Source organism: Myotis myotis, unplaced genomic scaffold (assembly GCF_014108235.1).
Source record: "Myotis myotis isolate mMyoMyo1 unplaced genomic scaffold, mMyoMyo1.p scaffold_m19_p_1, whole genome shotgun sequence".
Lineage (NCBI taxonomy): Eukaryota > Metazoa > Chordata > Mammalia > Chiroptera > Vespertilionidae > Myotis > Myotis myotis.
Window position 1 is genome coordinate 208,412,980 of NW_023416313.1, and position 15,974 is coordinate 208,428,953.

The 15,974-nt window shown below is 36.7% G+C and overlaps 1 long non-coding RNA gene across 1 annotated transcript; it reads right to left on the reverse strand.

Annotated features, from left to right (window-relative positions):
* Positions 1 to 5,904: 5,904 nt before the first annotated feature.
* LOC118664841 lies at positions 5,905 to 15,529 on the reverse strand. Its single transcript, XR_004970428.1, has 4 exons — positions 15,449 to 15,529; positions 14,043 to 14,107; positions 13,090 to 13,210; positions 5,905 to 6,084 (listed from the first exon to the last, which is right to left on the reverse strand). It is a non-coding gene; the product is annotated as an uncharacterized LOC118664841 (long non-coding RNA).
* Between the last annotated feature and the right edge of the window lie 445 nt (positions 15,530 to 15,974).

Genomic DNA, 15,974 nt, shown 5'->3' on the forward strand with positions numbered 1-15,974 from the left:
TAATCACCACCATTACCTTATTTTAGAACATTTTCATTACTCCATAAAGAAACTCAACACCCATTAGCAGTCACTCCCCATTCCTTACTCCTTACCTCTTCTCCCATCCCTAGGCACCTACAAATGCCTTTTCTGTCTATGTAGATTAGCTTATTCTGAGCACTTCATATAAATGGAACTATACAATGTGATCTTTTATCACTAGCATCTTTTGTAAATATATTTTTTCAGATATATGATTTTCAAGTGTTGTCTCCTATGCTGTGAGATGTCTTTTCACTTTCTTAAAGGTGTCCTTTGAAGCACAAAAGTCTCTAATTTTCATTAAGTATAACTAACCAACCTTCTCTTTCATTACTTATGCTTTTGTTATCATTCCTAAGAAATCTTTGCCTAACCCAAAGTAACAGAGATTTATTCCTGTTTTCTTCTTCTACGAGGTTTACTTTTAAACCTTACATTAAGTCTACAATCTACTTTTAGTTCATTTTTGTGTATGAAGTTAGGTAGCAGTCCAAATTGTTATGCATATGGATATCTAGGTGTTCCAATACTATTTGTTGAAAACACTATTTTTTCTTCTATTGAATTGAGTTCGCCTTTTTGTCAAAAATTAATTAACCAAAAATGCTAGAGTTTATATCTTGATTCTTAATTATATTCCATTGATCTATATGTTTATCCTGATTCAGTATCAATTGCCTTGATTACTGTAGTTTTGTAGTATGTTTTGAAATTGGAAAGTGTGGGTGTTCCAACTTTAATCTTTTCCAAGAGTGTTTAGCTAGTCTGGTCTCCTTGCATTTCCACGTGAATTTTAAGACCAGCTGTCAAATTTTCCAAAAAAGACAGCTGGGATTTTAACAGGGATTGCATTGAAGGTTAACTCTTTAATACCTTTCATTAGGTACCAACTATCATGATTAATTATGCAATAAATGGCTAATTATTATAAATTTGATGAAAGGTTAAAATATGGTTTCTCATTATAAGCAGTTGTCAGCAATAACAAACACATATTAGATAGAAAGCAATCAATTGTGAAACATAGGAGGGATAGAAGGAAATAACCTCAGATTTTAAAAAATGTACTTATCTATGGGTGTAAGACTCAGGAACTATAAAAATATTAGATATAAAAAATCTATTGGCCTGAATACATGAAAAGAAAATGGAAAAAAATTAATTTATAAATGTTCCATTAAATAGCCAAATGTAATTTTACATTGAGGGGATTCAGAACAAGCCTCCCCTAAATGTGCCATTTTGGCATATAGGTTATTTTGAGCTGAAGGTCATCAAGACCCAGCAGAGTAAAGGAAAACTTTTACTTCTTTAATTATGTAAATTTAGATAGGAGGCCCGGTCGAGAAAAAGAGAGAACTTTCATCTAAATGACCTGTCAGTATAGGAGGACAAATATTTAATTACTAAATATCTCCTCTTCTTACCATGCTGTAAGTTACCATCCTATTCTTTGAAGGCTCAGGCCCCTATCCATTCCTGCACTCAGAATGGCACATAAGCTTCAACTGCCCAACTTGTCCTTGGCTTTCATTGTTTTCGTGAGGCCCCCATACATATGAAATTAAACTTGTTTTCTCCTGTTAATCTGTCTTAATTCAATTTGATTATTAGACCAACCAACAAACCTAGAAGGGTGGAGACAAAAATTTTCCTTCCCTACAATGACAATTGCAGCTTAACTTTTGAAATGGTTATATATCAATATAACAACATTAAGTCATAATAATGTAAGTTTATAAATGATAAACCAAAATTATAAAAATCCTATTACTTATTTTTCTTATTTAATTAAAAAATTTGATAGTGTTTATAATAATTCTAATTATAATACATCAAAAATTACTTGAGGTAAGGCCTAAAAAAAAAAATCAGAACATGTATTATCATTAAAGGTCCTAAAAAAGCCCTGGAAGCAACTGTCAAGATATCAAATAATTTCTCAACTCTGCAGAATGAAATAAAGTATTTTATGTATCTCTTTGAAATGTAAACAAATCACATGATATCTTTGTTGTGATCTGTTACCCTATAATATAGAAGTCAAGCAATATTAGATCATACAATATTCTAAGAAAAACTATTTTTCCCTTTGACCTAGTTTCAGTAGCATCTTCCTTTAGTTTTGAAAGATGAATAAACGTGCTTGTAAAAGTACTGAATCAGGTCATCTACTCTTAGTAATGGATTTTATTAATTACTATCTCACCCCTGTTAAAGTAATTTTAAAATTTTACTTGGAAAAAAATGCCTTGTTGTATAAGCCTTGCAATTGCTCTTTTACTTACTAAATGATTGCATATTGGCTATTCAGGGAGGGCTCTAGTTATGTTCAGCTTTTGAATTCCCTTTTTAATAGGGCCCTGGCTGGTTTGGTTCAGTGGAAAGAGCATCAGTCTGCCCACTGAAGGGTCCCAGATTCAATTCTGGTCAAGAGCACATGCCCAGTTGCAGGCTCGATTCCCAGTAGGTGGCATGTAGGAGGCAGCCAATAAATGATTCTCTCTCATCATTGATGTTTCTATCTCTCTCTCCCTCTGCCTTCCTCTCTGAAATCAATAAAAATATATATTTAAAAAATAGGAACAGAAACTTTAAATATATTCCCACAGCTGAACAAGTATCATGAATTGAGAAATTTGTAAGATAATTTTATGTGATACCCTTAGTTGTTCCAAAATGTTTAAATACTAGAACGACAATTTTCTTTAGTAAAGACTATGTTCATTATGTAAGCAAGATTTATAGAAGGTAAATCTTTGCCCAGCAACAGCTAAATGAAAAATGTTAGCCATAATCTTTAGTTCAATTAAGACAGAAAATATTGGCAGAGAGATGGTGATTATTTCCTTTTTAAATTGGTTGGCATTTCCTAGCTCCAGATGCACTAGAAATATGAAGCAGACTGAGGAGAATGAATAATTTCATGTTCTTTGTCTAATAAATGGTTCAGTAGTCCTCCCCTTAGTACATGAACTATATCTTAATTTAATAGGCTAATTGAATAATAAAAATCTTTTTTTTCTTGGCTATTTATGTTTTTACTTTTTTATTTTTATTTTATTTTTTAATAAATCTTTATTGTTCAGATTATTACAGTTGTTCCTCTTCACCCCCCCCCCATAGCTCCCCTCCACCGGTTCCCAGCCCACCCCTTGCCCTTACTCCCCACCACTGTCCTCGTCCATAGGTGTAAAATTATTGTCCAATCTCTTTCCACACCCACAACACCACCTTTCCCCGAGAATTGTCAGTCCACTCCCTTTCTATGCCCCCAATTCTATTATATTCACCAGTTTATTCTGTTTATCAGATTTTTTATTCACTTGATTTTTAGATTCACTTATCGATAGTTATATATTTGTTGTCACTTTGTTGTTCATAATTGTTTTCTTTACCTTCTTCTTTCTTCCTTCTTCTTTCTTCCTCCTCCTCCTCCTCCTCCTCCTTCTTCTTCTTCTTCTTCTTCTTCTTCTTCTTCTTCTTCTTCTTCTTCTTCTTCTTCTTCTTCTTCTTCTTCTTCTTCTTCTTCTTCAAGAATACTCTTCAGCATTTCATATAATACTGGTTTGGTGGCGATGAACTCCTTTAGCTTTTTCTTATCCGTGAAGCTCTTTATCTGATCTTCAATTCTAAATGATAGCTTTGCTGCGTAGAGTAATCTTGGTTGTAGGTTCTTGCTATTCATCACTTTGAATATTTCTTGCCACTCCCTTCTGGCCTGCATGGTTTCTGTTGAGAAATCAGCTGACAATCTTAGGGGTACTCCCTTGTAGGTAACTAATTGTTTTTCTCTTGCTGCTTTTAAGATTCTCTCTTTGTCTTTTTCCCTTGGCATTTTAATTATGATGTGTCCTGGTGTGGTCCTCTTTGGATTCCTCTTGTTTGGGATTCTCTGCAATTCCTAGACTTGTAAGTCTATTTCTTTCACCAGGTAGGGGAAGATTTCTGTCGTTATTTCTTCAAATAGGTTTTCAATATCTTGCTCTCTCTCTTCTTCTGGCACCCCCATAATTCAGATATTGGTAAACTTGAAGTTGTCCCAGAGGCTCCTTACACCATCTTCATATTTTTGGATTATTTTTGCTTTTTGCTTTTCTGGTTGGGTGTTTTTTGTTTCTTCATATTTCAAATCTTTGACTTGATTCTTGGGTTCCTCTAGTCTGCCGTTGGATCTCTGTATATTATTCTTTCTTTCAGTTAGTGTATGCTTAATTTCTGCTTGGTCCTTTTCCATATCCTTGAGGGCCTCACTAAATTTCTCAGAGGTTTCTAGAAGATTCTTGAGTAACTTTATAACAGTGGTTTTGAACTCTAGATCCAATAGTTTGATTTCCTCCATTTATTTCATTTGTGACATGTTTCTTTGTCTCTGCATTTTGGCTGCTTCCCCGTGTTAATAGAGTGGCCTTGTGTACTAGGTGTCCTACAGGGCCCAGTGGCTCAGCCTCCCAAATCACCTGAGGTAGACACTCTTGGTGCACCCCTTTGTGGCCTGTGTGCACAATCTTGTTGTAGTTAAGCCTTGATTGCTGTTGGTATCACTGGGAGGAATTGACCTTCAGGCCAATTGACTGTGAGGACCAGCTGTATCTACAATGGAAGAACTGCTATGCTGGAGACACCCTTATGTGGCAGGACTTGCTTCAGTGGGGCGCTGGTGCTCATTGAGTCTATCCCTTGAGTGTGTCACTTATGGATGTGAAGAGTTGTAATCTGGTATGGTCTCACACTGACCACTGGGTACACTGGCTCTTGGGATCTCCAAGGAGGTGCAAAGTCAGCCACTGCCTGAGGCCACCCAGTAGGAGCTACATTGAGATCTGCAGATTCCTCCTCTTTGTTTGGGATTTGGAAGTGCCCAGATGAGGCCCAGCTGAGAAGCAAGGCAGGCTGCTGCTGCCAAGCCTTGGGCCTTCTTTTGGAAGCTTTGGAGCTCTCTGACCCAGCTGTAGTTTGTTAGGTTAGGCTGCAAAAGGACAGGCCATTCATATGCAAAAGCCACTGCACACAGCTTGGGTGGGGTTGTAAATTGGGTGGGGCAGGGTCTCAGGGAATCACCAGGGTGGAGCAAACAGCAATGGCTGCCAGTCAGCCTTGCATCTGGGGGGTTCCTGCATCTCTGTGTCTCTGCGTCCTGCGCCCCCACACAGGAACAATGATTGCTGTGAGCACCTCTGAGATAAAATACTCTCGTGTTCCTGTCCCATGCCAGACAGTCCAGTTTCTTCCTGCATGAGTCAGGGTCCCCAGAGTCTCACCCAGAACGGGAGTTCAGAGCAATCGGGTGCTTGTATCTCCCTCCCGATTGAAAAAACACAACAGCACACCCAGTTGTCAGCCCGTTTGCTCGTGCCTCCTCACCTCCGCACCTCTTACCAGTTTTAATGTGCTTTTTTCTTCCCTTCCAGGTGCAGAACTTCCACTCAGCCAGCCCTTCTATGGTTCTGGATGATATCTGTTCTGTCTTTTAATTTTAGTTTTGATGTGTTTGTGAGAGGCAACAAGTACAGGTGTTCACCTATGCCACCATCTTGGTTCCACTACTTATGTTTTTGAATAATAAAAATCTTAAGATTACATTTGAAAATATAGTATATTGCTATTGATGTTTTGTGTTGTATATATTTGGTGTTGGAAATGTTAAATTTATCAACATCTAAACAATTATGCTGAAAAAGAAATAACTGGCCAGTTGTTTATCCTCTTGGTAGTTTAATAATAATTTTTTTAAATTGAGTTTTATACATAGGCAGTGAATAGGAACTGTTGTATGAATATCTGAATCTTATGTAAACTTATCAAATTATTCACAATAAAAATAAAAATTAGAATACCTAAACACTTCATTGATTATTATAAGTACTTCATAAATATTTATCAAAGCATCTTTCTTTTGGTATATTGTAGAACTAATCATGTTCTGTAAAATATTACAAAATATTACTTCTTTAAAATCAAGAAAGAATCAGCTTTAGTGGGCAGTGCTGATTTCCACTGGACTCTTCACCCCGTTGCTCTCCCACCTCTTTTTTCTGATTTTGTGGGCCTTTCACAATTCTACAAGGAAAGAGTTTATGAAAGAGAATACCTAAGTTTTAGAGAAATAATAAAAGTTTATTGAAGTCACAGTGCAAACAATGACAGAATCTTGATTCAAGTTCAAGTGGATCTAACTCAAATAGTACATGGATCTTTCCATTATACCATGATTTTCTCTACAGCCAGTAGCAATTATTGGTACTACCATTACCACCGGCATCCCTGTGATTTTGCCTCCTTATCCTTTAAACTATAGTTCTAACACCTCACATCAAAGTACTATGCATATTAAAGTAGAATTGGGGGTTCCAGAGGTCACAGCCTAACTTGAAGGTGACTTCAAAGTTATGAATGAGGAAGCCTGCTCTGTATAATGAAAGCCTCTGAGAACAAAGGATGTCAGAATAAAAGGCAACCAGGAAAGGCAAAGTGTGACTTCAGTGTTCTCAAACGCACCAGCTGTGTGCTAGCCCTCTGTCAGTGGTACCTCTCCATCTCATAGTTCATCTAAAGAATTCATCTTTACCAAAGCATACATGAGCAGTGCAGATTTTACTGAAGAGTTTGTAGCAAAGATGGAGGATGATATTTAAATTGCACATTCTTCCAAAAACCTTTGAAGCTTCCATTAGATATTTATTTTCTGTTCCAAATTACTACCAGGATTTCTCTTCCTCTTCTCCTTCACTACATGTTGCCCAAACTTGTTGACTCTTCCTATTCCTTCTCTAATTTCCTCAGGATCCTAAAATACCTCTTCCCTTTAGAATGCTGAAAATTTCAGCTCTGTTTCACGTACTGCCCCCAAATTGCACCCCAAACCCCATGATGCTCAGAAAAATAAAGGCTTTCTAATTTATATCGCCCACCTTCCATAGGAGCCAATGAGGAATTATAGTATTTTTAAAAATAAGCTTGGCTATCTAAAATCACCGTCTATAAAAATTAGGAAGACTGATGCTACTGTCTATATATCCTGTGCCTGTTTCCATGTTAAATTTGGCTGTCCTCACCTCAATCTGACTCTCACCTTCACTTTCTGTAAATCTTGAACCACAGGTCTGAATAACACTAAAAATTGGAATGTGCCCTTCTTCCAAAGACATTATCAATAACAATCTATCACAGTTTCATTTACTTAGCATTCTTTATGCGCTTGGCAGTGTGGTGAGTACTTTACAAATAATTGCATCTAAACCTCCCAACAAGTCTATGAAGTGGGTGTAACTTTTTACACCTGCCCCTTGGCCTTTTCCTTGTCATGAAAGAAACTTTACCATGGCAACAACACTTTGGTGGGAAAGAGTCTATGCTCACTAAGCATCCAGGAATGCGTTGCTGAACAGCTGGGGATAGGTAGGAAAGAATTATTCAGTATTGACCTTGATCTCACATCTAAATGATTTAATGAGACAAAGAAAGCATATCATATTTAAATTTAATGCACTGAAGTTATGTAATGCTTAATAACTTCTCAAGTGTTGTCACCTGCATAATCTTCCTTAATTTTCATAACAACCCTGAGAAGCAAATATTGTTATGACCTTATTTTCACAGATGAGGAAAGGAGACTCATACATTTTGAAAAAAACTACACAAAAATCTGCTAGCAAATGGCAGATGAAACAGCTGTCTTTATGTCCTTATCATTTCCCTCCAGACTTTATGTACTGTAAACAATATCATGACTATATGTATAATACATGTGTGTATATATGTATACATATACATATAGTAGTATGTATGTATATGTGTGTGTGATTGTGTATTTCTTAAAGAAATGGCAACTGCCTTTCATGGTTGAATTATGTATACAGACGCTAACAGCAGCTTAATAGTTGCCCCTCTAAATAAGTAAAAAGTTCAGGAACAGTGAATTGATTCAGAAATTTATAATTATAAAATACAAAAATCTAATTTAATCTCATCACTTAAAGCTCATATTTCTCACCTATAAGTGAGAGGTAATTACTATAGGATTGTTTCATTTCAAAATATATTATTTTATTTTGACTTGTATAGGGGTGGGTATTGGCGGGTGGGGGTCCCGCAGTCTTTTCAGAGCTGAGGGCTTCTAAAATTCTGAACCCAGACCCAATAATACAGAATATTCCTTTAAGCCATATAGCAATAAAAGGAGAAAAATGAAGTGGTAACTAAAGAGAATGATGTCAGTGAAGAAGAATCAGAATGGGTGGGAACACTGAAATCAGGACAACATAACATTTATGATAAATGTTACCAAGCAAATATGAACTCTAAAGCACAGATTGTGTTTCAAACACAAAAGAACTGAGAAGTGAAATGATGACAGTCATAACAAAAGTTAACATGTTTTTAACACATACAATATGCCAAGAATTTCATAAGCATCATCTTGTATAATCCTCACATTGACTCCATGAAGCATCATTATTATTATCACCTGCAGTCTATAGATAAGAAGTGAAGATTTAGAGAAGTTACGCAAGAGCCCAAAGTCACCCAAGTCACCCAGCTTGTGTGTGGTTTTAGCCAAGGTTTCCAAAGCATGGCCACCAGTAGCATTTCCTCAGGCACAAAGGGAAGGTAGAGAGTGGGAAGAATAAAATATGGAGCTGCTCATCCATGGGATTTTACAAAACAAAGAAATTAGTGTTAATTCCAAAGTAAAATGTTGAAAAAAATAATTTATGGCAGGTCATACATTAAAAATTGAGGAAGTTCTGTAGCAACCTGGGCTTAATAAGAGGAATAAATGACTTTATAAAGTAGACAAAATGTATAATTTAACAAATGTGTTTAAGCTGGCTCTTCCTGTGGAGCAGCTATGTGATGGGAGGGGGAGGGGGAGGCGGAGGAAGAGAGGAGGAGACTGAATGGGAGAAGGAGAGAGATAATGGCTGAGAAGACAGGACAGTAACTCATCCTGAGAGCAATGCAAAGGATTCTTACTGAAAGCAATGAAAAGGAATCACAAAAAAAGCTTAAGTGTCATGAAAATCTAAAACATTTGGGCACGTATTTGACTTCATGGTTTAAGGTAAGGTTTGGAGAATGATTCCTTAGCTAATCTCTTCTTTAAAATGAAAAAAAACAACAGAGGCACATTAAGTCATTTGATCACAATGATTACAAGAAAGGTTTATATAAAAGTCCCTGTTTCTCAGAGACTCCCCATAACTCTTGCCATTTACGTCACCATTTTTGAGTCCAGAGTTTCGAAGCCAAGAACTGTGCAATCATGAATAAACAGCAAACATGCCGTGGTGGGTTTATTTTCCTTACTCAGGGTTTTCTTTTGGGTGTATATAGTAGGAGTTACATCATGCATAGTCAATTGTATTGTTCATCGTCTGATTATGCACATCCCTCCCAGGAAAGCTTCCATCTCTGAGGTGCTCAATTCTATTACCCAACTCTGAGGCACAATGAAATATTCATGAGGACAATGCCAGTGTAGAGGTGTGAAATGCGAAATCCCCAGGAGAAGATGAAATTATTTTCATTCATTGCTCAATCACAATGTATTTCATATAATACAGTGTGGCAAGCTGCATACATGATCAAAAACTCTATCTTTATAAACCATGGCACCTCATACTGTACTTATCATCGCTACAGATACGCGGAGTAATGCCTCACCTGGGCAGAATGCCAATGAGAGGCAGAAGACAGTCAAGCCTCTGAGTAGCTCCTACACATTTACTCGCAAGGCTCAGACCTCAAACTTCCATGTTTTATTCAGTGGAGAGTTTATTAGACCCTCACTCTGAACATTTTTATTTTTATTTTACATACAATTCTAAGAAATTTGGTATAGCATAAGATTAATCTAAATCAAAATCTCAGGCTCTTCCATTTATTACCTCCCATGCATCAGCTGGTAAGGAATTTAATTTTTCAAAGCCTCCATTTTCTCACTTGTAAAATGGGTATATTTCATAGAGTAGGTATGAAGATGTAATCACATTCATGTAAAGTATAAACACAGAGTGCCCGAGTTTAATTGAAGATTTGAAAAAAATATAGCTAATAAAAGAGAAACATGGTAATTAGCCATACCTCTGCTACCCTTCCCATTGGCTAATCAGGGTTATATGCAAATTAATTGCCAGCCAAGATGGTGGCCAGCAGCCAGGCAGCTTGAAGTGAACATGAGGCTTGCTTGCTTCAGTGACGGAGGACTCCAACGTTCCCCACCTGCTGCTGCCAGCCTCTGAGCTTGCAGTTTGAAACATTGCTACAAACATAGAAGCTAAACAAAACCCCAGAAACCTGCTTTCAGCCAGCCAGGATCTCAGAGCTGGAGGTGAAACAGTGTTTCGATTATAGAACCAAAACAAACCAGATACCTGCTTTCAGCAGCAGAGGCCTAAGAGCTGGAGCCAAGCCTCAGAGCTAAAGCTGGCCCAAAATAAAAAAGAAAAAAAGGAGCGGTTGGGAGCTTCAGTCGTCTGCCAGCCTGAAAACAGCCCTCAGCCCCTCACCCAGACTGGCCAGGCACCCCAGTGGGGACCCCCACCCTAATCCAGGACACCCTTCAGGACAAACCAGCCAGCCCCCACCAGTGCACCAGGCCTCTATCCTATATAGTAAAAGGGTAATATGCCTCCCAGCACCAGGATCAGCGGAGCTGCGAGGCCTCCCGGCACTGGGATCAGCGTGACAGGGGGCAGCGCCCAAACCCCCTGATCACCCTGCTGCTCTGTGTGTGACAGGGGGCAGGGCCACATCCTCCCTATCCGCCCTATATAATTGATTTCAGAGAGGAAGGGAGAGAGAGAGAAACATCAATGATGAGAGCGAATCATTGATAGGCTTGGCTGCTTCCTGCACGCTCCCTTTTGGGGATCGAGCCCGCAACCCGGGCATATGCTCTTGACTGGAATCTGTTCGCAGACCCTTCAGTCTGCAGGCCAATGCTCTATCCACTGAGCCAAACCAGCTAGGGCTGCACATATTTTTTTTAATAGAACCCGGTCCCACATTGGAAACCAACTATCTTATCTGAGTCTTAATCAAAGAAAGAACAATTCTTTCCAGTGAAAAAGAAAAATGGGCTATTCAGGAATTACTAGAGAGTGATTATATATTCATCTCCATGGTGGAAACTTTCCAGGGGATTTTAAAGGGTAACTATAATTTGTCTGATTGTCTTTGTTGCTAGCATTAATATCTCCCTAAGAATTCAAAATGCATAGCACTCTGACCCTCGCTAGCATAGGGATAAACAGCTCTTCCTAACCTCATTGCACTGCATTCTAGCACAGTAATCAGTCCTCGATGAACTGGGTCATCAAGAAATTATTAGATGTGTGTTCTTGAATGCTCTGACAAAGAGGACAAAGTAAATGAAAATGTTTGGAAAGATCACATTTTAAAAACTAGAATTTTTAAGCAATTTTTTTTTTTTTTTTTTTTTTTTTTTTTTTTTTTTTTTTAGGAAACTTACAGGCATAACCACTCAGCCAGTTAAGAAAACTCATTCATTCAAAACAGAGCTAGTCATGGTGCTCCAATATAGGATCATTGTCTTCCCATTCTCATATAAAGGTGGTTTAATCCTATCAGCACTTGGACTCAATACTACCAAAGTAAGCTTTACAGGTGGGAAGAGTGAGTCGCCTAAATAATTGCCCTTTTATGACTTTTGCTTATTGTACTAAATTGGTTATCTTTCCTATTGATTTGCTGAAGCTCTTTACAAAGCTCCATAAGGATGTTAAGACTATTAGCCTTTGCTTCTGAGTTGTAAATGAATTTCCACAGTTTACCCTTTGTTTTATGGTTATGTTTGTTTGTTTTTGTTTTATTTGTTTGTTTGTGTGTTGTTGTTGTTGTTGTTGTTTAGCCAAACGGAGGTATTAAATTTTAGTACAATCAAATGTGTCATATTTTTCTTTTAAGACTCCCCCTGAGTTGTTATCATGGAGAGAAAGCCTTTTTCCAATCCAAGACCATTAAAATATCCCTCTATACTTTCTTCTATCCCTTCTGTGGTTCCCATTTCACATTTAAGTCATTAACCCAACTGTAGCTTATGTTTGTGCATTATGCAAGGCAGGCAAATTTCCTATAAAACATATTTTTCGACAATATAATTCCTGGCCTCTTAATGCATGTAAATAAAAGCATAGATCTTTACACTATTCCTAGGTAAAATAAATCCAATAGATATTTCATGTTACTCTAAATTGTCAAACATTCTTATCTGTTAAAATGAGGAAATATTTTGGTGCAAAGAGAAGGAAAGAAAACTAACACAGTATGCCTACAATGGGCTAAGCCCTGTCCTGGGTACACTAGATGTGCCATTTCACTTAATCCTCATGAGGCTGAGACTTAGAGAGGATAATGACTTAGCCCGTAGTCACATAGCTGAAGTGGAGCAATAATTCAACCCAGTTTGTTCTAACTTCAAAATGTATATTCTCTCTGTTGAGGGACATATAAATCTTACCACATGTCTAAGGGATACACGATTATATTATTTAGGGGTTAATGTTATTTTTTTCCCCAAATGCTAATGCTTTGAACAACAATTATCATTATGTTGTATCTAAGGATAGAAACTAAGGGAAAGTGGTAATATAAATGGACCTTTAGACCTAGGTAAGATGAGGGCTGGAAAATGTATTATCTCCCCCACCCCCTAATTCTGCTTTCCGAATTTCTAGACTAGAATTTAGTAAAGAGATGACATGATAATCCACAAAAGTTCTAGAATTTTGTATTTTCTAGGTATAACTCTCAGCCTGCTACACTCATCTAGAATGATTAAGAACCTAGAAATAAATGGCAGAGAATAAAGTCAATTACATTCATTGCTTTCATGTAGAGCCCAACAGAATTATTTATATTAATGTTATGCACAGTTTCCTATTGTTGCCATATCCATACTAAAACTTATAGCACCATAGTGCATGGAAAACATCACCACATACATCATCACAACTGATTTCCACAATCACTACATGCGAAGAAAGCAGCATAGGCATTATTTCCCCTGTTACTACAAGGTGACACAGTTGCACTACTTACCTAGGTCCTAAGGCAGGGAAATGAATGATTGAATGAATGAATGAATGAATGAATGAATGAGCAGGGGCTACAACTCAGCTCTTGGCATTCCTAATTCAGTTTTTCCCACCACGCTGTTCTCCTTTAAAAAAAGAAAGGAAAAAACTGCCTTTAATTTTAAAATGCAGTGAAAGCCTAATAAAATTGAGTTTTAAAATGATTTAGTTTATTAACATCTGCTCTGAGACCTACCCGGTTATAAAAAGAGATGTTGTAATCTCTGCCCCTAGAGCTATTTGAGAAGTTAATAGGACAAGTATCTGTCCTTGAGGATTAAAAAAAACAACAGGTAGAACAGAAAGTCTGCTGGATTCAATTCTAAGCCTGTAATTAATGTTTCTAAAGGATTTACAACCACTGTCTTATCTTCTTGGAAAGGTTCAATTTCCTAAACATTGAGTACGCCTTCTCTGTGCAGAGCATTCTGAGGGGTACTAAATACAGTGCTAAGTAAGCTACTTATAAAAACCAATATTTACTATGGCTATCTCCAAACTGTGAGATTAAGCGAGAATTTTTTCGAATCTCAATTTCCAAATTCTATGTAATTAGCATGAATTTGTTTTGGAATGGTAAGTAAATAATAGAATGCATGGAAAAGGCTATAGTACAGTTTTGTTTTCTTTTATACTAGAATCGGCCTCCCATGTTAAATTTGTTTGAAAACTCTATGCTACCATGCTGAAAGATAGGGGAAGCCAACATTGATTAAGTAATTACTATATTTGGGCCTTTATTTATGTTTAGAAATATTAATCTTATTTACTTCTCAGCACAACTTCTCAAAGAAAATAATATTATTCTCATTTTATAGAATTGAAAACTGAATCTTAAAGTGAGGCTATACAACTTTCCTATGGCCACATAAGGTGTCAGACCCCAAGTACAATATTTTTTTCACATTGACATAATACCTTTTTGTTTAAATCCTGCAGACAATAGGTTTGAGAATTGCTGAGACTATCAGTCTGATTTATCACTAAAATAGAAAAAAATTATGTGAAGTCCCCAATAGTTCCATATTTATTTTTATTTGTAGTTCCCTAATATACCAAATCTCAATTCCTGTTGGATTAGCCCCAGTCCCAATAAACTACTGCATCAAATCCATTATATCCCATCAACTGTTTTGCTTGTTGACCAAGTTTTTCCATTGTATAAAATGGAAAAAGTTGTCAACTGGTTGTTAAGTTAATGTAATTCAAGCAATTTCCTCGACTGCTTCATAATTGATATTGACTATTTAATACCATCTTGATATTTTAATTTGTACATTTCAGATTAGAAACAAAACAGAGAGTAAACAGAAATGACTCAAGTTGAGCTTAGAGAACTTCCCTCAATAAAGGATAAATTCTAGAATTACAAATTAGCAAAAGGAAACTGTCTTTTAAAGATCAGGATTTAGTCAGGAAAGGTCAAATTGAATAAATATTGATCATCAAGATGCTAAGGATTCCAATATATACAGAAAGACTAATGTTTACAGAAAAAAAATGAGTAGATATTTATTAGAAATAAGATGAATTCTAGACATTAGGAAATTGTATTCTTCTTGGAAAGGCTTAGTGACTGGAATTAGGAAAAAGAGGGACTTCTCAGGTACCAGTAATCTCAGTATTGGTTACATGATGACACTCAGTTTGTGTATTTACTGTTTGTCTGTTATAAATATGCCTAAGAAATGACAAACAGTGAGGACTAAAAACACCCTGGTTTTCAAATGATGATTTTTGCATCTTTGTACTATAGATTTTTTTGTTAAATAACAATGGTCATGAGAAGAGTTTAGGTGGAGTAGATATATTTTGCAAAAGAAAAAGACAGAAGGAAATTTCTTAAAATCATTTCACTAAAGGAAAAAAAAAAGACAAAGTCTTCCTAGTCCTTGTAGTCCGTAAGTATTTGACTTGGGATAAGAAAGAGCAATCTAAAATCCTCATTCACAACAGGCTCCTGGTTAATTCTCCTTTCTTCTACACACATACACAAACACACACATGCACTCCAAACCATGTAAACCATCTCTGAAAATAAGTTTTTGTTCTATAGAGAGTCACTATTGAGGACTCATATACTTAAATTTCTAATGGTAGGATAATTTCAGTAGCATCATAGCTGAGAAACCAAAAATGGGTTGTAAAATTATTGCTGATTCACAAAATCTTTATTGACTATATTAATCCCCTATTCTATTTAATGTCTATTAGAAATAATTTTAAAATTGCACATTTAACTTTAACAGAAGCTAATAGTTCTCAAACTTTTAGGATTAATCAGGTTCATCTGAAACATTTGTTAGAAACGTATAATTTTAAACCTTATTTTAGAAACTCTGATTCAGTAGATTTGCAGGGACAGCCCCAGGAGTCTGCATTCCACCAGCATGCCAGGTAAGTCTGAAACAGATAGTTAGCACACCACACCTTGAGAAACAGAGCCACTATGAGAACCTCAACTATTCACAAGTTCCAGCCAAACTCGGCATGAGATTCTAAGAGATCATAATCCACAGACCTGAATAACCAGATGGTTTTCATCCTGGAAATCTAACAATCAATGAATTAATGCCATGCTAGAGGAAAGCAAAGGGAAAAAGCATCGCAGAACAGGTGACTTCACCACATTCTCTTAGTGAGTTCTCACAGTTGTACCCTGGCTAAAGTTTTATACATTTATAAACCTTGTTCCAGGACTTTTGTAGACCTTCATCAAGTGAGACACAAAGCCTGATGTGAGGACAAAGGGTACAATTCAGTAAACTTTTATGACACCCTGACCCATGGTTGGCTAAGACCTAGCAAAGACTTTGGCTAACTAGAGGCAAACCTTCTATTCTGAGACAA